This window comes from Otolemur garnettii, unplaced genomic scaffold (genome assembly GCF_000181295.1).
Source record: "Otolemur garnettii isolate 467f Iridium unplaced genomic scaffold, OtoGar3 scaffold00007, whole genome shotgun sequence".
In the NCBI taxonomy this organism is placed as follows: Eukaryota; Metazoa; Chordata; class Mammalia; order Primates; family Galagidae; genus Otolemur; species Otolemur garnettii.
Window position 1 is genome coordinate 27,142,547 of NW_003852402.1, and position 8,608 is coordinate 27,151,154.

Genomic DNA, 8,608 nt, shown 5'->3' on the forward strand with positions numbered 1-8,608 from the left:
GGAATAATGATTCTGAGAAGTCAGTAAAACAAGTCCTATTAGTGCGTTGGCTGCAAGTCAAGCTCATTTTCTAGAGAAGGGAGACAATTGGTGATTTTTACAATGTAGACCATTTTGTCAAGGAGCTGCAGAATTCATCACCAGAAGAAAGAAAACGAAAGGGGGTTGTCAAATTGACAAGAATTACTTTTCGATAACCCCGACTTTTTTGCTGGGGGTGTGAGGATGAATTGAGAAAGCAGCCCTGTGCCTCCTTCTGTGTTAATGTTTTTGTGGACTCATAGAAGGAGCTGGGAGATCTTCTGGGTCATCTACTCCATGGGGTTTCAAACTAGCATACTTTTTGGGGAAATAAACTCTTTTGTTGAACTCCAGGACAAAACAGGGAACGGCAGAGATGATGGGGAAGGAGATGGAATCAGAGGTAAGAGCAGGACCCAAGGGGCTTGGGCCTTTCTCTGCCCAGCTGCCTTTCCCATGAGACATTCTGTTGTGAGGTCCCAGGTTGAAAACCACTGATCTGATCCAACCTCCTTATTTTGCAAATGGGAGAAATAAGGTGACTTGCTCAGAATGATACGTGGATTATGTGGCCGGACCAGCTCCCTTGCAATGACCTTTCCACTAAGACACATTTGAGTGTCAGTAATCACCTTCCTGCCTCCTTGACCCGTGTAGATCTCCCTACCTTTCATGTCATTATCTGCTCCCCACGTATCTCAAGAGACTGGGTCCCCATTCCTGCAACTCTCATGACAGTTTAAAGGAAAACTGCATTTCCGTAGACCAATGGGAGTTCGGAAAAGAAATAGATGCATCTTCTACGGTGACGTGGGGCTCCAGGGGCTGCTGTTCCTGAATGTGCCCTGTGAGCAAGGCTTCTAGTCTGAGAAAATCTGTCTTGTTATGATTTATTGTGTTCCCTGGTCATGGTCAGGAAGGAGTACTAAGAAGTTCTCTACAGGCCTTAGGCTTTATTGAATTCTGTTTCTCTTTCTCAGATAAATATTGGATAAACTCTCATATCCTGTTTGGTGAGATTTTTAATCATGGGGAGTTAATAGACAGACTGTTACAGAGCATGAGAATAACTGTCACCTCAATAAAAGAAGTGCTAGCCTTACATGGACATGGAATTCTAAATTTCACATAGGCTTTGAGCTAGATACGATCTTAGAGAATTTCTCATCCTTTTTTTTTTTTTTTCTTCTGATAGATGAGGAAACTGAAGCCTAGCGTGGTGAAGGGCAGGGTCCATGGTGAATCAGTTTGTCCAAGTGTGAATCAAGTGCTCCTCACTCAAGGAGCCCTGCTCATCTTGCTCCTTAATTGGGTTGATTTGGTTAAAGGAATATGAACTGAATGTCCTCGGGTGCCAAAGGCCCTGGAGAAAGAGGGAGATTTTTCTATTTACTTAATAGGTTAGGAAAGACGATGAAGACTCTCTAAGAGCTAGGGTCTTTCTCATTGCTGTAGAAGAACACTCTAGAAAGCACCACTTGCCAGCTCCTCTGGCCCTCTTTGCTCTAAAAGAGCAAAGGTGACTTTTATGCTTCTTGCTGGAGCTGAGCCACAATTAGAGGCACTGTCTGTAAATTTCAGATTAACAGCTCCATCTTAACCTTTTACATGGAGGAAGATACAGTTTGATTCAATAGTTCAAACACTGTTCAGAATATGGGTTGGGTCTCCTTTGAGCTGTTTCCTTCAGTTCAGACCCACAGCTGCTGCTAACATATGCATGGCTGTCAGGCACTTAGAGGGCATGAGAATGAGAGTGGACCTCTACAAGTCTGTCACGGCTCTTGGAGTGATGATGTGACTGTATATGACAAAGATGATGGAGTGGAACCCCTCTTGTGTTAGCTTCATCCATAAAGAGTAAATTACTGTTTTTCTTTTTTTTTTTTGAGACAGAGCCTCAAGCTATCCCCCTGGGTAGAGTGCCATGGCTTCACAGCTCACAGCAACCTCCAACTCCTGGGCTCAAGCAAGTCTCCTGCCTCTGCCTCCCAAGTAGCTGGGACTACAGGCGTCCACCTCAACGCCCAGTTATTTTTTGGTTGCAGCCATCGTTGTTTGGCGGGTCCAGGCTGGATTCAAACCCACCACCTTAGGTGTATGTGGCTGGCGCCTTAGCCACTTGAGACACAGGCGCCGAGCCCATTACTGTTTTTCTATCTTCAAAGTCCATCTAATAGAGATGAAGAGTTTGGGTTCTGAGCTGGGTCTGCATCCCAGTCCTGCCTATTCCTGACTGTATGACCCTCACTGAGTCAGTTAACCTCACTGTTCCCCAGTTTCCTCATCTGTAAGGTAGGTTAGTACAAGTCAACAGGTTAGAGCGTTGTTCTGAGGATTAAATGAATGAACAAATGTGAATGTTAGAATAGTCTGGTGTAAGATAAGCACTTCGAGAATGCTGCCTGTTGTCACCCTCCTATGGGTTAAAGGCATCCTCTGAACTTTAGTTAAAGATCAGATTTTTAATTACGTGGGTGGATCCAGCAGCTGTCTTACTTTCCATGTTTGAGAAGCTCTAAGACATCGTCCATCAGTGAGAGCCTGTTCAGGGCAGGCTTTTCTCGTTATTGAAGTCCAGAGTCAATGGAAGGGCTATTTTCTACCCCTTACCTATCAGTGTGCATTCCTGGGTGTTAGTGACACGGCACACCCTGGGCCAGGTGAACTAGGGGCTGGGGGAAGAGTAGAGCGAGGTCACAAAAATGAGCAAGGCCTCCAAGGGCTTGGGGCCAAGAGGTGGAGCAGGGTGGGGATGGTGCAATGAGTATCAGTGGCCCCGGCCTTCCAAGAGCTCACTGTCTTTGGAGGGAGACAGTCAGGAAACAGAGGGTGACAGAGCCCTGGGAGATGTGCAAAGTGCTGCCGGCTCACGGAAGAGGAAGTGACTAACGCAGTAGCGGGAGGAGACAGAGGAAGGCGGCACCCAGAGGAGGGCGTGGAAACCCGACCAGGAAAGGTGAGTGACTGTCAGACAGAGGAGAGGGGTGAGTTTCCAGGCAGGGGAACCACTTGTGCAAAGGCGGCACAACATGCAAAAGCCAGCAAGGTTTGGCAGCATGAGCAGCTCAGAAGGCAATGACGTCTGCACACCACCTTGGTCATCACCCAAACTCCTTACCCCAGATGGCAGGCAGAGGCTGGCCTGCGGTGGGCCCTGCCCCACTCCCAAGCACACACTCATTCCTGTCTGTCCCTGAATCATCACAAGAGTAATTCCACTGCAGAGATGCTGCATTTTCCTCTGCTTCCTTCTGGAACATTCTCCCTCCTCTTTGCATGGCTGCCCCTTCCCGGTCCTCAGGTCTTACCTCCTTAGAAAAGCCATCCGTGGCCATTCTTCTGGAAGCAGCTTCCTGTTATTCTCATCACATGCCGTGAAGAACACACCATGACCTGTGAGTATGTTACTTGTCACCGTGTTGACTGTCTCCCTGCCTCTCTGGTAGGTAGCATGAGACACAAGGGTAGGGATACTGTCTGGTTTCTGGTGTACGCCCAGTGCCCAGGTCAGCCCCTGGCACTGCCCTCAAGAGAAATTATTGAATGAAGAGTAGCTGAGCAGTAGAAATATGGTGGAGCAAAAGGAAAGAAAAAAGATCCCGTTGGTTCCAGAAAATCTCCTGAAAAAGAGGAGGGCTTATCCAGCCCGCAGAGCCACCAAGGAAAAGCAGGTACTTTTGGCAAAGAAAGAGCAGAAGAAAGGAAAAGAGCTCAGGTTTAAGCAATTAGAGTGATCTCTGTGCAATTCCCGGCGACAGCAACGCGACAGGCTGTGTCTCTGCTGACTAGAAGTGAAACCTCATGCCTTAGAATTACCAGGTAAACATTGCTTGGCCTTTGCCGTGCACATGCAAAGGATGAATGGGGTGAGTTGACTGGTGCACAAGGCGATTGCAAGACTTTGCTGAAGAAAATTCTCAGTTTGGTAGAGTCACCCCTCAGAGGCTGAAAATGCCGCGTGTAGTGGAGCCTTACGTGACCTGGGGATTTCTAAATCCGAAGTCCGTCCGGGAACGCATCTTGACATGTGGGTGGACATTCCTCTGTCAGGTAACACCGTGATGGAGGAGCATCCAGCGAGGTGTGGAAATTGCCTTCTTGGAGAAATATTTCCATGAGCTCTCAAGGTTCTTACATCCTTTCCAACTCCCAATGGCCCACCATGCTACCCAGAATAAAGTGGGCTTCTTCAAGGAGATGGGCTCACCTGACTATTGGGGTGAAGGCCTCAATCAGCTTACTTGCCAGCTGAACTAGACCCAGAGTATCTGAAAGCAGAGTGCACTTGGAACATGTGTTTTTGGTTTTTGGAATTGTTACCAAATATCTTTTTTTAGTCTCACTTTGTCATCCTTGGTAGAGTTGCCATGGTGTCGTATTTCACAGCAATGACAAACTCCTGGACTTAAGTGATTCTCTTGCCTCAGCCTCCCAAGTAGCTGGGACCAAAGGCGCCTGCCACAACGCCCAGCTATCTTGAACCTGTGAGTTCAGGCAACCCACCCTCCACAGCCTCCCAAGTACAGGGGTTATAGGTGTATTATCAACTATCTTCAGAGACGATTTCTGCTCTGTCTTCAAAAAATGAAGGGAGAGGTCAGGGAAACTGTAGTATCTTATGCTCATGGCAGGAAGCTCTCATCTCTGTTCACTTTCAAGGAAAAATTCCAGTGTTTTCCACTTTGAATGCTGCCACCTCTGAAATTAGAACATGCCATGGAGAAAGGAGTCCGGCTTTGTCAGATCTTATATCCTGGGCTTTCATGTTGGTGAATAAATGATCCAAGCCTGTGCACAAGGATCCCTAAGATTCCGACAACAGTGGACCAAGCTCTGGGGCATACTTGAAGCTGGGCATGCACTGGGCTTTGTTTTTGAAAAGGCTTGACATACATTTAGAAGAATTCTAGGGAGAGGGGTACATAAACAAGTGCCCAGCTGTCTGTTCTGTGCATCCCTGTTCCAGCTTTTCAGGGATGGCTTTGAGAACGCTCAGAGGTGGCTGTAAGTATTATCTGGTGGCTTTTGTATCCCACCCTGTAACTGGTTTATTTCCTTTCTCTAGTTCAGGATTTCATGTCAAGGGATGCCATTTGCCATGTACGTGCATATACTTGAAATTTTGCTTACAATTTTAAGGATATTCAGTGTGGTGCCTGGAGCTCAAGGAGTAGGGCACCGGCCCCATATACCAGGGGTTGCAGGTTCAAGCCTGGCCCTGGCCAAAACTGCAAACAAACAAACAACAACAACAACAAAATTTAAGGGTATTCACACACTTTTTTCCCTGCAGACCTTTGTACTTTATGTGAGGAAGTTCTGATTTTACCAAGATTGGCTACCCAAGCCCTTGTCTTGCCAGTCCCTGGTCCATTGTCCTGTGGAAGACCAAAGCTGACCGAGATTGTTTTCCCTTCACAGCAGTGGATTCAATTGCCCCCTGCATCCTCGACTCTGGGAAATGCACCATTCTCCCCCCACCGCATCCCCAGGCTTCAGGATGGAACTTCCTGGTTTCTCTAATGATCAGCTCTCTCCTTAAAACTGAGATCAGGAAGGAATGAACCATTTTCTTGGTTTGGCCTGGGTGAAATTAGCGCTATTTGGCTTTTTAGGCACCTTGCAAGCAGCTTAATTAACCTTTTCCTTGCATATTCTAGACTCCAAAGGTATTGCTCTTTGTCCTGCTGGTAATAATGTCGGAAACCAGCAACAGGGCTTCTGAGGATGCTAATCCTCAAAGACATTGGTCTGAGGCTGCTTGTGTTTTTCGTTGCTGTCTAATCCTACGCGGGCCTTCCCATGGTGCCTCCACTTGCCATCTGAGCAGTGGGTGAGGACGTGCCAGGCCTGGGTTAAACTGGGATATATGCTTGCCCATTGTGTTCCTAGTCCTTTCAGATCAGTTTTGCTACAATTTCGGCTCGTGGGCCCTCAAACACAGCTGTGAAGTTGCATTAGAAGTGTTAACAGTGCCTTAAAATGTGCCAGGTTATGAGGTAACTAATTAGGCTGGTTGGCTTTAGAGTTAACCTGCCAGGAATGGATGTTATAGATGTGACCCTTATATTTTAAAGCACTGTGAAATCAGATTACTTTAAAATGATGTATCACAAAGTCAGGGGAAAGAATCAGCAGTGAGCATGGTAGCCAGGGGCTGAAATCCCAGCTCTGTTTTATGCTAAATATGGAAACAGCATTTCCATTCTTTTTTTCTTTTTTGAGACAGAGTCTCAAGCTGTCCCCCTGGGTAGAGTGCTGTGGCATCTCAGCTCACAGTAACCTCCAACTCCTGGGCTCAAGTGAGTCTCCTGCCTCAGCCTCCCAAGTAGTTGGGACCATAGGCGCCCACCACAATGCCTGGCTATTTTTTTGGTTGCAGCTGTCATTGTTGTTTGGCGGGCCCGGGCTGGATTCAAACCCGCCACCTTAGGTGTATGTGGCTGGTGCCTTAGCCATTTGAGCCACAGGCGCCAAGCCAGCATTTCCATTCTTGACTGTGAAATGGATCTAATGTCTCCTAGCATGTCCGCCTCACATGAGAATTAAAAGGATTGAGCAAAATAAAAAATAAATCACTGAATGAAGAAATGAAAATTTCAATGAATGAATGAATGAAGGAAACATCTGGAAGGAGATTAGTTCGGATATCTGTCAGGGCTAGCCTCCCCCTTTCTCTATATAATTTTGGGTCATAGAAGTCTGACCTCTGTGGACCATATCAATGTCTTCCCCCTGCATTCGGTTTGGCCAATAGGGAGCAGGTAAGGGTGAGAGACGAGTTTGCTCATGGTGCCCTTGAGCTAGCGGATTCCTTCCTTGGAAGGTCTCTGAAAGGGCAGGTGCCACGCAGCCTTTCTGCTCCTTCCTTTACCACTTCAGGTCTGGGAGTCAGGCACCTGCTCCTGTCTTTCTATGTCACTACCCCTTGTGGTTTCTCTATACTGACTTCTCTGTATTCCTTTTACTAATCTTTCTTCAGCTGACCTATGACAGTCTATTTCCTCCAGAGAGATATAAGAAGACTGGGGCCAGGTTAGAAAGTGGTTTACATACATGTAAAGAGCTTGGACTATATTTATTTGGCAGTGGAGAAGTGTTAGAGACAGATCTTTATGCAGGGGCTGTGGAGTGAATGGTTATTTGCCCCCAAATTTATGTTAAAATCTTAACCCCCAATGTGAATATATTAGGAAGTGGGGCATTGGGGAGGTAATTAGGTTCTAACAGTGGCGTCCCCATGAATGGAATTAGTGTCCATATAAAAGGGACCCCAAAGAACTAGCTACCTCTTTTTTCACTGCTGAGGACACAGTGAGAAGACTGATATCTGTGAACCAGAAAGAGCCCTCACCAGATGCAGAATCTGCCTGCATCCTGACCTTAACCTTCCCAGTTTCCAGAACCAGGAGAAGCAAATGTCTGTTGTTTAAGCTGCCTAATTGATGGCATCTCCTTATAGCAGCCCGAGGTGACTGAGCAGTAAGTGTGTGACATAGCTTAAAGATGAGGCAGACACCTGGGGTCAGGGTAGAGCGTGTTCTCCAAACTTTTGGTAAGTGCTCCATCTTGTTTGAGCGTGTCCTGCTAATACGTGCCCAGGTGTTTACTTAGAAATTATACAGATGCATGCTTGTGCTAGCAACTTTTGTATAGTATAAAATGTATACACATATGAGGATATTAAAAAGGATAAGGGTAAAATAAATTTAAAATATTTCAAATTGAGTTTCAATTTTTCTTTCATTAAAATCATCCTATGATTACTCTGACTGCTTAGTTTCTAAGTGTCTTTCTAAACATTATAGCTAATATATTATTATGCACTTAGAATGACATTCATTGTTAAGGAGGGTACATAAAATCTCCCATTCCCAATCACCTTTCTAGAGAGGGGAGGGCTAATCTCATGTCAGATCTAATTGTATTATAACTTGGGCGACTTCTAATATGGTGACACAATGCTTACTCTGAGTGGGGCAACTTTCCCCACTCCCACAGCCCACTTTGTTGTATCTTCTTTGGCTCATGATCTACTTTTAGGACTCTTTTTAAGTTCCTCATCTATTTTGTGATTGTTCAGTGAGTTAGAATTAGACAATGGTTCTGCATATTCACTTGATTGGCCATACATCATGATAAAAAAAACCCAAATGAATTGGTGAGGGAACTTCCATGCCCTCCTCTGACGTGTGGACCCTGATTCTCCCCCAAGGCTCCCCTCATGTCCTATGGGGGAGGTGATTGCTAGCGTACAGACCGAGAGTGCCATGTCATATTAACTATCAGAAGAGCTTAATCTGTTATTTTCTTGGCCAAAGATACATGTATACAGAAGTTCTAGTGTTTTCCTCCGATCCCCCGATGATTACCTTGCACACCTGCTGGGGTGTATGTGCTTCACTTTGTCAAGGGCAGAATCTAGAAACAGAGAACCAGGTAAGCTGTTCTAACAGTTCCTACATTGGCAGGAGTCCTTTTAGCTATGAGATTTGTATTCATTTCCACTCAAAGCCCTGTTATTCCCATAGCCTCTTTCCATGCTAATTCTTATTCTTTTCCATATTATTAGCAAAGAAAAAAA

At 45.9% G+C, this 8,608-nt stretch overlaps 1 pseudogene; it reads left to right on the plus strand.

Moving 5' to 3' along the window:
* The first annotated feature begins 3,593 nt into the window (after positions 1-3,593).
* LOC111723002 lies at positions 3,594-4,281 on the plus strand (annotated as a pseudogene).
* The last annotated feature ends 4,327 nt before the right edge of the window (positions 4,282-8,608 follow it).